Here is a 15,882-nt window from a genome sequence, read left to right as displayed (position 1 = left end):
CTTCCTTAGCAAGCCCATCAAAAAATGTAATCCCAAAAACTTCTTCATCTCTTCAACATTTGTGGGAGTCCACCGGATTGCTCTAGCATAGGGCTTAAGGCGGGCACTGTTGGCCCTCAAAAATTGTTCTGCATACAAATTACTTTGATCAACAATCTCTTGCAAAAACACATCGTCAAAAAACAACTGAAAAAAATTTATTGGCAGAATATTCTCAGTATTCACTCTACACCCAGGAACACCAGTGAACTCTGGCAATGCCGGCTGCACCATGCCAGGGGGAACCCAGAGGCCATCCCTATCAACGGGGGGAGCAGCCACCCCAGCCTGCAGCCCAGAAGCCTCTTGCTGCTGTTCACCAACGGGAAGCCTAACACCCACAGATACTTCTGGCTGCACAACACCAACAGAAGACATAGCATCCCCAGAGGGCTCTTCCTGCACTACACCAACGGGAAGCCCAGCAGCCTGAGATGCTTCTTGCTGCACTACACCACCGGGAAACCAAGCAGGCCCAGATGCCTCTTGCCGCTCTACACCAATACGAAGCCTAACAGCCCCAGATGCCTCTTGCGGCACTACACCAGCAAGAAGACGAAAAGCACCAGATGCCTCTTTGCGCACCACAGCAATGTGAAGCCTTTTAGGCGCAGGCTCCAGCCCACATGCCTCTTGCCGACGTAAAAAGAAAGGAAACCTTGCGGCCCTAGGCAGCAGCACAGATGCCTCTTGGCCCACTACCGGCACATCAATGTCCTCCTCTACCATAGGCCCTTCATCAGCACTAGAAGAAGATTCATCATCCGATGATGATGATTCCATTCGAAGAGAAAACTCACTGCCTGAATCTTCTGCCCCTACCTCTGAGTCCGAATCGGACTCAGTCTCTGAACCATGGTCAGAGGAAGACTCAAAAATCAAACCAAGAACCTGCTGAGCAGTAATCCTGCGACTAGCCATTATCCTTACAAAGCAAGAAGACTGCACACACAAGTGAACAACAACCTACACTGTGCAAAGTAAGAAGTAAACAAGGTAAGGCTTTCACAAAAAGATAAATATAGTCCAAAACAATTTCACTCTTACCAAATATAGCTACACTCACCAGCACCTACTCTGCTGAGACACAGCAAAAAGAAATGATATCCCACTAGAAAGAAAAAAGAAATGACAGATTAGAAAACAAAGTGCACATCAAACACTAATGCTGAAAAAAAACACAAAAAAAACACAGAGCCACACAAACTGCTATAAGTACAACCTTTTTCAAAAAGACACACATCTAGAGAAAGTAGTACAAAATACATTCACTTACCAAGCACAAGCAACTACACAAGCTGCAAACAGACCCACAACCTACAACAATCCAAACAGCAAAAGCCTGGAACAAGACAAAAATAGAGAAGAAAAAAAAATTACTACCACATTTCACAAACAATATAACAATTAAAACAACAACACACAAATTTGCCCCCCAAGTTTAAATTCAGCCAGATGGGCCATCAAATAGGGCTTAGACCAAATGGGATTAGATAAGGTTTAACATCAAGACACTGGTTAATTTTTTGGATTTTTTTTACTGCCTGACCCCTTTGGTGCCAGTCAGTCTTTTGCTCCTACCAGTACCCCCATCACACAGGGGCAGTAAGGACATTCATACACCTTTTGTACGTGTGACACATACAAAACATTCACACCGCCAGCCGCCAGCACCATTCAAGGGCCCATCACTTTCACACGCCCACATATCTGACACAGCAACTACAGAAAATGATGGACTGCGTAGAGTGTCACTCAACTAGCAGTGTGTGTAGTGACCAACAGAAAGTAACTACTCACATACCGCCAGCCAAACACCACTCAGCGCACACCGACAGCCAAGTACCACTCCACGCACACCATCCAGCTAAGCGCCACTCCACACACACCGCCAGCCAAGCACCACTCCGTGCACAGACAGCCAAGTACCACTCCACGCACACCACCAGCCAAGCGCCACTCCACGGTCACCGCCAGCCAAGCACCACTCCGTGCACAGACAGCAAAGTACCACTCCACGCACACCACCAGCCAAGCGCCACTCCACACACACCGCCAGCCAAGCAGCACTCCGTACACAGACAGCAAAGTACCACTCCACGCACACCACAAGCCAAGCGCCACTCCACACACACCGCCAGCCAAGCACCACTCCGTGCACAGACAGCAAAGTAGCACTCCACGCACACCACCTGCCAAGCGCCACTCCACAAAGCGTGGCTCAGTGGTTAGAGGCGGCAGACCCGGAAGCTGAGATCGGCCGTGGACCAGGGATCGATTCCCCGCCTCGACGGGTCTCGGGCTCAAAAATTCCACGGACTCGACAATTCTCGCTCCGGTGCCTACTCGACTCACGGGGTCACACTCTGCGACTCTGGGCAATAGCTTGCTTAATCTCCACTACGGCCCCTCGCGGCGGGATGCCTGGCTTTCACCTTGTGGATACCCTGCCGGGGTATCTCACAGGGGAATACCAGGACGGATTCCCTAAGCAAGCGCTTAGATACCGGGTAGGTGATTTGCGCTATATAAATACATGTACATTTACATTTACATTTACCACCAGCCAAGCACCACTCCGTGCACAGACAGCCAAGTACCACTCCACACACACCACCAGCCAAGCGCCACTCCACACACACCGCCAGCCAAGCACCACTCCGTGCATAGATAGACAAGTACCCCTCCACGCACACCGCCAGCAAAATACCACTCAGCCCACACCGACAGCCAAGTACCACTCCACACACACCGCCAGCCAAGCACCACTCCACGCACACTGCAAGCCAAGCGCCACTCACCGCCTGCCAAGCACTGCTCCACGCACACCATCCAGCCAAGTACCACTCCACACACACCACCAGCCAAACACCACTCCACACACACCACCAGCCAAACACCACTCCGTGCACAGACAACCAAGTACCACTCCATGCACACCACCAGCCAAGCGCCACTCCACACACACCGCCAGCCAAGCAGCACTCCGTGCACAGACAGCAAAGTACCACTCCACGCACACCACCAGCCAAGCGCCACTCCACACACACCACCAGCCAAGCACCACTCCGTGCACAGACAGCAAAGTAGCACTCCACGCACACCACCAGCCAAGCGCCACTCCACAAACACCACCAGCCAAGCACCACTCCTTGCACAGACAGCCAAGTACCACTCCACACACACCACCAGCCAAGCACCACTCCACACACACCGCCAGCCAAGCACCACTCCGTGCATAGATAGCCAAGTACCCCTCCACGCACACCGCCAGCCAAACACCACTCAGCGCACACCGACAGCCAAGTACCACTCCACACACACCGCCAGCCAAGCACCACTCCACGCACACCGCAAGCCAAGCGCCACTCACCGCCAGCCAAGCACCGCTCCACTCACACCATCCAGCCAAGTACCACTCCACACACACCGCCAGCCAAAAACCACTCCACACACACCACCAGCCAAACACCACTCCGTGCACAGACAACCAAGTACCACTCCATGCTCACCATCCAGCCAAGCACCACTCCACACACACCGCCAGCAAAGCAGCACTCCGTGCACAGACAGCCAAGTACCACTGCATGCACACCATCCAGCCAAGCGCCACTCCACACACACCGCCAGCCAAACACCACTCCACGCACACTGCAAGCCAAGCGTCAGTCCATACACACCGCCAGCCAAGCACCACTCCGTGCACAGACAGCCAAGTACCACTCCACGCACACCACCAGCCAAGCGCCACTCCACACACACCGCCAGCCAAGCACCACTCCACACACACCACCAGCCAAGGCAGTAAGGACAAAAAAAGACCAACCGGCACCAAGGGAGGCGGACAGTAAAAAACAACCAAAATTAAAACCAACATTGGAACAAAACTCAAATCCTAGGGCCTAGTGGGCCAAAAAACAGGAGGCAAAACGTAAAAAAAAATGGGCCGATTTGCCCCAAGGGCGGGCAAAAGTTCAAAAACATAATTACTTGCCACCAGGAAGCGACCCTTGCCCAAGGGGTCGCTTCCTAAAAACTCAATTTAAATTCCCTGGTGCAAGTGGGCATTTTCTGCCCCCCCTGGGGGCAAAAAGGCAAAAAAACCAGGCCGATTTGCCCCCAGGGTGGACAGAAAAACAAAAACACAATCATGGCCACCTGGAAGCGACCCTTACCCAAGGGGTCGCTTCCCAAAACAAACACATTGCCCCAACAAAAATCCCTGGTGCTAGTGGGAAATTTCTTCCCCCCCCCGGGGGTAAAACGGCCGAAAAACGGGCCGATTTGCCCCCAGGGGGGGAGAAAAACAAAAAGTTATTTGTGAGGCCACCTGGAAGCGACCCTTGCCCAAGGGGTCGCTTCCTAAAAGCTAAAAACAAAATCCCTGGTGCTAGTGGGCATTTTATGCCCCCCCCCCCCCCTGGGGGCAAAACGGCAAAAAAAACGGGCCCATTTGCCCCCAGGGGGGGACAGAAAAACGTAAACAATAAACATGGCCGCCATATTGCCACCAAAAAACAACCCTGGTGCTAGTGGGGAATTTCTGCCTCTCCTGGAGGCAAAACGGCCGAAAAAACGGGCCGATTTGCCCCCAGGGGGGGCAGAAAAACGAAAACATAATCAGACCCCGCGTGGAAGCGACCCTTGCCCAAGGGGTCGCTTCCTATAAACTAAATTTAAATCCCTGGTGCTAGTGGGGGCATTTCCGCCGCACGATCACGACGCTGTGCGCGATCGTGAGGCAGAAATGTCCTGCAAAGAGACATCAGGGGAGAGGAAAATCTCTCTTTCCTCTCCCCTGATGCCTCTTTGCGGCCCCAAACCCCCACCAGACACGAGAAACCCACCTTCTTCGCCGGCGCTCAGGAAGCAAATGGCTTCCCGAGCGCTGGGAATCCCTGATGATGTCAGCGGGGGCGGGGGGGGCAGCGGAAACTCTTCCGCTGCCAACCCCAGCAAAACGAGCAAGATCGGAGACCCTCGGGGGGAGCGCCAGCGCTTCCCCCAAGGGTGGGGCTGATGACGAGCTGGCCTTGTCATCAGCGCACGACCGGTGTGCGCCATGACGAGCCCAGCTCGTCATCAGCCCCGAAGGGGTTAAGTGATACTTGCATTCTTACCCAGGGGTGTAGCTTCAGGGGGCTGTTTGGGGTGTTACAACCACCCCCCCATAATATATGAATTTTCTCATGAATAGTTGGATACAGGTGCTTTCAGTCCGGTATGGTGAGGTGTCTGTCGGATTTCACCTTGAATTTTTGCATGCACACACTAACATAACACACACACTCGGTCATCTGTTTTGAAAGTCCTAAAAAATTTTGATTATTTTACAAAATAGTGTGCTTCTTTGACTTAATACTCATACTAGTCCTCATTCCTCTCCCTTTCTTCTGGGAGTGTTACTTCTCACAAAGTCTTGGGGCAGTTTACAGCAGGAACAAAACAAGGGTACCCCCTTGCAGCATAAGACCTAGGTTTTCTCTTGGAGTGAACTTTTCTCGGTGTGCTTCTCATTCTGAAAACATGCTGAGCTTCGCCTCCTGGATTGTCTCTACTCCTGCGCGGTCAGGCACTCTCCTTTTCTCTCACAGCAGACAACGCAGGCTTCTAGGCACAAAACAGAGTTCAGGTGATGTACCCTCGGGGCCTGGGAACATTTTTCATTATGCCAGCATAATTCATGTGCCAGAGGATATAATTAACTTGAAATAAGGCAGACGAGATTTCCGTCATGTTTTTGAGGGAGTAATCTGTTCGCCAAACTCTAAATCAGGTCCTAAGGTTTCAGTTGGTTCTCTTTCAAATATGGTTTTCTGGTTGTTCCTCAGTAAGCATGAGCGTCAAATCCGCTCCGCTCGCGGATTTTCGGTAAATCTGCAATCCGCGAACTCCCGCGAATTTACCGAAAATCGGCTAATACGCGAGCGGCGGATTCGGGGGGCAAAAGTTCAAGCCTTCAAGCTTGAAGTTGTAACTATTTTAGGATGGCGCCGGCAAGCTGCCAGCGCCATCCTAAAATAGTTACTAAGTCAGCTAAGTTAGCTTCAACAGGAAGCACTAATAGCTAAAATAAAGCACCTGCTTTATTTTATCTATTAGTGCTTCCTGATCGGTCTCTGACCTTTTATACACACAAGAGGCATGGACTCGCATGGAATCCCCGCACGTTTGGTCCCGCTCACACACTCGCGGTGTGCACCGTCTTCCCGCCATTTACCCACTATGATGGACAGTTAAAGCTCAAATTCAGTGATGCATAAATCAGCCCAAAAACAATCGTGAGCATTGTTGAGGCTGGGCAGGTGTGCTTTCTTCCCAAATCTACCGTCGAAAATCAGCTGTGATGCTGGATAGAGGCCTTTGCATCCTTGACTTTCACGAGTGCAATCCCCTGGCTGTTCCTGTGACAAGGAGCTTCTCTCTCTTCATCTGCTGCTCTGATCTGTCTCTGAGCTTTTATACACACCAGAAGCATGTGTGCTCGCATGGAAGCCCCGCACGTTTGGTCCCACCCACACACTTGCGGTGTGAACCGTCTTCCCGCCATTAACCCACTATGATGGACAGTTGAAGCTCAAATTCAGTGATGCATAAATCAGCCCAAAAACAATCGTGAGCATTGTCGAGGCTGGGCAGGTGTGCTTTCTTCCCAAATCTACCGTCGAAAATCAGCTGTGATGCTGGATAGAGGCCTTTGCATCCTTGACTTTCACGAGCGCAATCCGCAATCCGTGGATTTTGCGGATCAACAATACGCAAATACGCAAAATTTGCGGATCGTGGATCCGTGAAATCCGCCCATGCTTATTCCCCAGGAATAGCCTTCATGCAAGGTAATGTCCTATTACTTACCGGTAATCTTCATTACTCCTGGTCCCGTTGACCTCGTCCCATTCCTTAAAATATGGAGATAACCATCTCCATGACAGAAAAAAAGAAAAGGAGCATGCTGGGATACCCTGCCCGCTCCCTCCCACTGGGAGTACATAAGCAGTACCATCCCAGCATGCAGCCTGAAAACACCAAGCCAACAACAGGAAGGCCGGCCGCAAGGGAGGGAGGCAGGGGAGTAAGGAATGGGACGAGGTCAACGGGACCAGGAGTAATGAAGATTACCGGTAAGTAATAGGACATTACCCCCAGGTCCCTCCTGACCTCGTCCCATTCCTTAAAATATGGAGAATACCAAAGCAGAGAGCCCGGCCTTCCGGAACCCCACCAACAACAAGGGCACCAGACCAAACAGACAGAACCCCACAGGCCCGAACCAAGACCCCAAAGGCCAGAAGGGGACCGTTAAGCAGAAGGAAGGCACAGAAGCAGAGCCAAGCCCCCAAGGGAGCAAGCAGAGGAGCCAAAACCAAGGCTCCCCCCACCAAGACAAAAGGAAGCCCAGGAGAAGCGCACGCGCCCCAACAGAGAACAGAGCCAGGAAAGGGCAAACAACCAGCGAGAAGCCCCCAAGGGCGAAGCCCCCGAAGGAACAGGAAGGAACAAAGCAGAGGGACAACCCCAACACAGCAGGGGAAGCCCCCAGCAGAACCGAAAAAAAGGGCAGCAACAGAGAACCACATAGGAACCAGGCCACAGGGCAGGACCAACCAAAGGGCAACCCCCGCAGAGACGCCAAAGAGCAGCAGCACCCAAAAGGCCAACCAACCGGGAGAAGAACCCGACGCCCCAAAAACGACCAAGACCGGGGCAAAAACGAGGGCGCAGCCAAGAAAGACAACCAAGGCCCACACGGAACCAGGGAAACCAAAACCCCAGAACCGGACAGGAGGAACCGACCCCCAGGAGGAAAAAGGGAGACACCACAGAACCACCGAAAGAGAAACCCCAAAGGCAGAAGGCCAACAACAAGGCCCACAGCCCAGCCCCAAGAAACCAGCCGCAGAACAGGCCGGCCTGCCAGCCAGGAGGCGCACAACACCGCACCACCAGGACCCAGAAGGAGAGGCAAAAAGGAACCCCCAACCAGGAAGGGGCGCAGGAAAGGCACAACAGCCAACCACAGCCAAACCTCCCAGAGAAAGGAGAACCAGAGGAAGGAAGCACAGAGCCCACACAAGGGATCCAGCGCAACAGCCAACCGAAGGGAGCGGACCCAGAAAGGACCGAAGACCAACCCAGGACCGCAACAAAGCCCAGGAGAAGGAGCAGCCAGGAAAGGAACCCAGCAGGGACCCAAAAAGAAGGACCCAAAGCAACGAATGGCCCCACAGCACAAAGCCCAACAGAAGCAAGGCAAGAGGCGCACCCGACACCCAAACGCAAAGGCGAACAGGATGCCAAAACAGGGACCGGAAAGGCAAAACCAACAGAGGCAGAGCTCCGGACCCCAGAGCATACGGGAAAAAAACCCGGCACCGAAAGCAAAGGACCGGAGCCCAAAGAAGCCCAAGACGCCCCACTCAACAAGGGAGCGGGAAGGGACACCCCAGCACCAACGAGAGAGCAAAAGGGCACAGACTGAAAACAGCCCGCCCAGGGGCACAGGGCCAATGCCAGGCCCCCCCCCCAAAGCCCCAAAACTGAAGCAAAGCCAACCGCAACCCAAGGAAGAGCGAGAGAGGCGGGAAGCAGAAACCAGGCCACACACCAGGGGAGGCAGACACCCAAACCCCACAAGGAGCGAAAAAGCACGGCCAACAGGGCAGGGCACAAGAGGGGAACAGGCCAGCAGGCAAGAAGAAACCCGAGCCAACACCACCAAAAAAGGCCAAGACCCACCAGCACAGAGGAAGGGCACAACAAACCCAACCCCCCCGTCCCCCCCCACCCCCCGGAAACCAGGGGGAGACACCACCAGAAGGCAGACACCCCGAGCACGGGGCAAGCAAAAGCACCCGAAGGGAGCAAAAAGCGCCCAACAGGGAAAATCAAAGCCAGGCAGGCAGGTAGGCAGGCCGGCACCCAGACAGGCACCCACCCCTCACAACCAACAGAAGGGCAGGAAGCCAAGGAGCGAAAGGAAGGCGCAGAGAGGCCACACACCCGGGGAGACCGACACCCAAAACCCACCAGCAGGGAAAGGGCACAGCACAGCCAGGACCGGCAGACAGGGAGAGGCACAGGAGCCAGGCACACGAAGAACAAGCGCCCACTGGAGGTAGAGCCAACGATCCAGCCACCACCGGAGGCAACAGAGGCAAGCGAAGCAAAGCCCCAAAACACAACCCACCATCCAGAGAAACAAGAGGGGAGAAGGAAACCACAACAGGAAACCAAACCCCACCAGGCAGAAGGCAAGAAGGAGGAGCACAACCAGCCCGGCCCGGAGCCAACAGCCGAACGAGGACAAGGCGCCCCCAGGACAGCGGAAGGGCCCAACAGCCCCCCCAACAAGAAAACAAGGGGAGGACACAGGAACCCGCCGAATACCAGAAGTAGCGAGCACGGCCCAAGCAAAGCACCCGAAAGGATGCAAGATGCGACCAGCAGCGGACACCGCAGGAACCCGACAGGCACGCACCAGGACCGAACCCACAGGAAATCCCGGAACCAAAGGGTAGAAGGCCGCAGAAAGCGAGCCACGGCCCAGCAGGAAGACACCCCACCAGGGACGGCCAGGCAGCAGGAGGACCAGAAGACACAGCCACAGGGCAACACAACCGCAGAGCATAGCACAAGTGGCAAACGACCCAACCCAAGTGGTAAGCACCAGAGGGAGAGGCCGGACGGAAACAGAAAAGAAAGCCAGCAAGAACCCCGGAACCAGAGAGCACAGGGAGCTGCAGCAGCCGGAGAAAGACAGAACAGGAGCCCGGCAAGGCCCAACCCGAACCCCCAAACAGGACACAGGCCAGGGGAACAGGAAGAAAAAGCCCAAACCAAGGCACAAGGGCAAGCCAACCAAAGAGGCACGCCCAAGGCACACAGGGGAAAACAGACGCGTCCCCAGAACACAAAAAGGAAACACAGGGAACCAGGGCTGAGGCAGGAAGCGAAAGGGAACGGATACCCCTCCAAGGGCACAAGCGCACCCACCAGGGGCGCAAAAAGGGCAAAGCAGGAGGGCCCGAGCAACAAGGGACCCCCGCAGCAAAAAAGGCGGGCACGAGAACGCCCGAGAGAGCCAAAAGGAGAGGGCCAACACACACGAAGCAGGAGGCCCCCACCACAGGAGAAACACCCCAGAACCCATCCAAAGACGAAACCCAAGAGGGGGAGAAAAAGACTACCAGGGGGCAGAAAAAAACGCACCATCAGTCCACCGCCCCGAGCAACAGAACACAAGCAGCCGAGGAGGCAAGGGGAAGGCAAACCAAGGCAGCAACAGAAGAGCCAAGGCAGCACAGGAGACCAAGCGACATGCGGACACGAGCGGAGGAAACAGTGCAGGAAACCACACACACCCCACACAACCGTCAGGGAGACACCCAGAGGACGACACCCACCAGCACGGACAACAGCAGGCAAAAGACGGAACCATGTCCAGCAAGGCCAACCCACCCAAACACAGCCTTAACCGCCACTCAGAGCACAAGGACAGTGAACAGGAAAGAAACAGCGGCACCCGAAACACGGTACTCACCAGGGGGCAGGAAGAGGGCCACAACAGCCCCCCACCCCCACCCCCAACAGACAGACCAGGCGCCCACCAGAACACCAGCGCCGGGCAGATCAGTCCGCCCCGCCGAGGCCACAGCCGTACACTGTCCACAGGCAGGGAGCCAAGGACCCGGCCCAGGAAGAACCTGCAAAAGAAAGACAGCAGGAAAAGCGGACATCAAAGAAAGAAACAGGGACCGCTACGCGGTACTCACCAGGAGGGCAGGAGGAGCGCCCCAACAGCCCAACGCCCCCCAAGAAACCTGCCCAGGCGCCCACCAGGGCATCAGTGCCAGGCAGAGCAGGTCACACCACACGCACATCTGGGGAAGAAAAACATCAGCCCCAAGTGAGGACACACCGAAAAGACCCGCCAACAAGAGGAATAGCGAGGCAGAACCAGGAATGGAGACATGGCGCCAGCGCACGTGGCGGAATCCAACGAGGACTCTGTTAGTGCACATCCGGTATGTGGAGACATATCCAGCTGCATGATCGACCACAGAAGGAAGAAAAGCCGAATGGACCCGCCAGGATCTGAACCAGCGACCACAAGGTGGAACACAGGCCCCCACTGCACGAACCAGAACAGCAGGGAACACCAAAGAGCCCAAGTTCGCCCACTTGCGCAGGCCAGACCACCAGGAGTCGCCCAAGCAGCCACCGAACACAGACCCCAGCACAAGGAAACAGACAGCGTCCAGTCTGAAAGGGAAAGGTGGCATGAATCACATGAATGCATCACAGACAGGACTTGAACAGTACAAACCCCGGAATCAGGAAGCTTGCAGCGCCGTAACCAGCAAGCCACGAAGGCACATATAAAAGTAGCGAGCGAAGGCCGCCGCGCAACAGACACGGGCACAAGAAAGGAGACAATCACCGCAAAGCGGGACTCACCCGTAGCGGGGGCCGTAGCACCATGAAACAAGGCCCCCACACATCCAGCCTGCACCAGAAACCATCCAGCGTCTCGCCCGCCAGCCACAGGAGCAGCGCGTCTCCCACCCGGCCAAGCTCGGGGAGACGCGCCCAGGCGACCCGGAAGGACAGCGGGAAGGATGGCGCACCAGCCGCAAAGGGCCGGTAAACTGGAAACAGCCAGGAAGAAGCCCCGCGACCCAGCAAGCCAGGCAGGCCGGGAGGCAGACACCAGGAAACAGCACCCCTGCCCGCGAAGCCAGGCAGCCGGTCATGGGAATCAGAGAAGGACCAGCACGCCACCCCAGCCCAGCAGGAGCGGGCGCAGGTAGGAAATACACATCACAGCACACTCGAACATCCATTCTGTCGGAGACAGAAAAAAGAACAGGCTGCATGCTGGGATGGTACTGCTTATGTACTCCCAGTGGGAGGGAGCGGGCAGGGTATCCCAGCATGCTCCTTTTCTTTTTTTCTGTCATGGAGATGGTTATCTCCATATTTTAAGGAATGGGACGAGGTCAGGAGGGATGTGGGGGTAATGGCTCTCATGGCACATAGCATTGGAACTGGATCTAAGCAGGAGTATCCCAAAAAAACAGGGCACAGTGAAGTGTCAATGTTCTTCATCTTGCTATCAATAGACTTCCCGAAACAACAAACAGGGACAGGCAAAAGGCTAGGCCTTAATCAGAAACTCCCCATCATGAGCAACATACATTAAATCCCACTCCTCTCTTCTATATCTACCAAATGGCAATGCTCAGAAAGAACTAATAAGCAGCCTTTTGCTACCAAAGACCTCATTGAATTTCTAGGAGAAGGCCTGTCTCTCCACCCTCTCTCACATTAGTGTCTGTGTCCCTCCCCCTCCACCCATAGGAGTTAAATCAGTACACTTCCAATGATAGGGGAAGTTTTCGTCATCCTCCATGGTGTAACATGAGAAACCAGGGACAAAAATGGATTCTCTGACCCCAATACATAGACTCCTATAACACTTAGAACCCTACTAACTTACATGTGCTGAATATTGACCAAATACACACAAGTACTTGACGCTCATATGTGATGTCAGTGCAAGGTTCTGGGAGTTCATGTAACTGTGGAACGTTACGTGAGAAGGGTCAATAGAGTGCACTCTCTCTGACACAGAAAAAAAGGTTTGGTCACAATAAAGATTTGAAAAACAAACTACACTTCCTCTGCCATTTCTATGTGATTCACACAGGGCATAGACAATAGTCCTATGCCCTCTATGAGGGCACACTTAGTCCATGACTCGCCCCTTCACCACGTCTCAGAACAGGTTCTGGACTTCACATTCCCAGCGACAGGCTTCGGCCTCTATGGACATGGTATAATAGTGTGACAATGGGGTTAAACGAAAAGTCAAAATACCAGTTTCACACGCAGTGGGGTACTCAGAGTAGAAGCACATGTGTGTTCCTCATTCAAGGACATTCCCATCACAATACCACCAAATACCCTTTTCAAAACAGCAGTCCTTTCTCAAGTGACGTTTTAGGCTATGTTTACAGTAAAATGTCTGTGGTGAGCATCTTCAGAATAATTTGAACTAAACTGTTGTTGCGAGCAGGTATTGGGACAATACACTAAAATATATGCAAATACCTAGTTGAAAACTGGTTATGATGCTCTTTCTAGAGAAGACTTGATGGGGTTCTGCTCTCTGAGTAAGTAGTATATTGCTCCAGGAGGTGAAACTTGAGACAAGATGATATGTTTACCCCAGGGCTGTTTTCTTGAAGGATACTTTGTTATCAATGCCAAAATATGTCACATGAACAGAAAAGGTGTGAAGACTCTGAAGCAGCAGATCAAGAAGTCAGACAGTCAGTAGCCTTCTGGATCAATTTAAGGCTCTCTCTAGGTACAAACAATGTTAATGATTGTTTTCGCTGGTACAATAAGGATCCATGCGATGGTGTTCATTATGAGCAGGCACGAAATAAAGCCTCCTCTAGACAAGGCACTGACCTATTACTCTTACATGCTGTCAACATATTTTAGTCTCAATCAATTATCAGATAGAGCAATTTATAAGTCGTAAATGGAGATAGCCTAAAGGCATTGGGCCACACACTTTTAACTGTATTTTCCATTGCCTATCATTGAAAATCAATTTTGTTTGTGTGCAAGTTAACCTGAGACATTTGAACTTGCTTAAGATGGTTCTGTTCCTGAATGGAATTCTAGAGTACAACAGATCAGTTCCATGGATCAGAAATTGAACATGTTGCAGGGGAAATCTTTTGTTTTTTCCTCTTTTCTCATCATATGTTTAATTTCTTCTGAACCTCACTTGATCCTTTTAATGGATCTTGTATTGTGCCAGTGAGGGGTTGAATATAGGAGGTCTAACATCCGGATATCAAACAAGGATCAGTAACTGGATACCCGATTCAGAAAATAATAATTAGATTTATGTATATGACTCTCAATACCGGACTATATATATAAAGAATTCTTGCTGCAAGTCCGAATCTTCTAAAGAAATTTAGACAGAATAAGATCATGAAAACTAATTGTTTGATTAATGCAATACAAAACAATATCATTAGTATCTGATGATTAGAGATCTCTTTATACAGATCTTTTCCTGACATTAATAAATAAATTGGAATACACAATCAACTTAAGGAGGCAAGTCATGCCAATAACTCAGAGTCTATGATTTAGTTAAAGGTAAAATGTGTCAAATATATTCAAAGGGTAGTACATAATTAATACACATTTAGAATTTAATTAGTTTAGGTTTTATCATAAGGTGACAAAAATCTCTGGAAAGTTCAGCAATAATATCAGCCATAACAGCTCATGGGCCGTGTCCCATCAAGAAAGAGTCCATGAATGGCACACACAGTGTATGAGTCAGTCCAAAAATCAAGCATGTAAAGTTCTCAAAGTTCCCAAAGTCAGTGTCTGATCAGGAAAAGAAATTAAGTTCTGTTAAAATCTACAAGTAATCTGTATCTCATTCTGCCAAAATCAAAAATAATTCTTTTCTCTCCTTCAGATCAATGTATATTATAATCTTCTAGCTATGGTGGGACACCTCCTTGGTCACCTCATCGTGTCAGACCAATCAGTCCATTGGTCAGTTCATGTAGGATGATTGTTGTGAGATATAAAGAAGACATGTATCATAGAAAGAGGTGGTGCAAGGCACATACTTTGTCAGATCATCCGGTATATGTAAACTTCCTAACAATGATCCTTTAGCAGTAGGCACATGAACAAGTTCAAGAAGACAGTCTTCCATAGCAAATGTTCACTAAGTATCAAGTTTGCAGTGAATAGTCCTTGTAAGTGAGTGAGAACTCTTCTAATAAGACACAGTTTAGCTTCACATTTCAAATTTGTGAAACTTTCTCCTGAGTGTAAGGGAATACAGAATAAGGAATAAAGCAGGCCACAATAAAGTCAATTTAAAATATGGAGAATATAAAGTAATTAGAAATATAAATTTCATGAATAAAAACATTTCTCTAAGATTCTTTCAACATATAGGCACTCAGAATACATTATTAGTTGTATTGTAAAGATCACATATAAGTATGGCATATTACTGCATTTTCAAAGTACTGATGCATAAAATTATTTAAAACAGTAACATATTAATATCTTTTCAAATGATTTACATTAGTACATGTATGAAGATCATAATCTGAAGGTTTTGGAACAATTGCGCTTAAGATGGCTATGCAGCACTGCTATTTCTCTTGTCACTTTCAGTAAGCATTTTCACATATGCAATGATAAAATTCACAATAACACCCTTCAATTTCACATCTAAAAATATCTAAATCCTGTTAGATTTCAGTCATTCTTCACAAACATCATTATTTCAATAGGAATCTCCAGGAACCTTATAACACGTGAGAACATTACTAAAGCTGATTAATAAAATATGACCCTATTGTATTTAATACTTATGATTTGATCTATCCTAAAATGTATCTGTATGCTTTCAAGATGCAGTAAATATATTTCTTACATTTCATTTTTCATGACTCTTTACTGAATGCCTAGTGTAGGTTTATTTGTGTGTTGCTCAATATGTCTCATAATTGGTTTAGATATGTATCAAAGGACCTAACAGCTTATCAGCTGCATCAGAGGCAAATGAAAGGTCTATTTTAGTGATCAAGAGTGCCATTTGGCATGCTTATAAATAAAATGTTTTGCTGACATTGGAACGGACATACACGAAACATTGAATGATGTTTCCAGGATTCTGATGTCTAGGCAACTGCAGGCGCAATGTGCATATATAAACATTCCTCCTGATTCACAAACATAATAGCATGAGTAAGCTGAGTCATAAAGGCGCACTTAACC

Source organism: Lissotriton helveticus, chromosome 3_1 (genome assembly GCF_964261635.1).
Source record: "Lissotriton helveticus chromosome 3_1, aLisHel1.1, whole genome shotgun sequence".
Classification (NCBI taxonomy): domain Eukaryota; kingdom Metazoa; phylum Chordata; class Amphibia; order Caudata; family Salamandridae; genus Lissotriton; species Lissotriton helveticus.
This window is presented reverse-complemented; position numbering follows the sequence as displayed.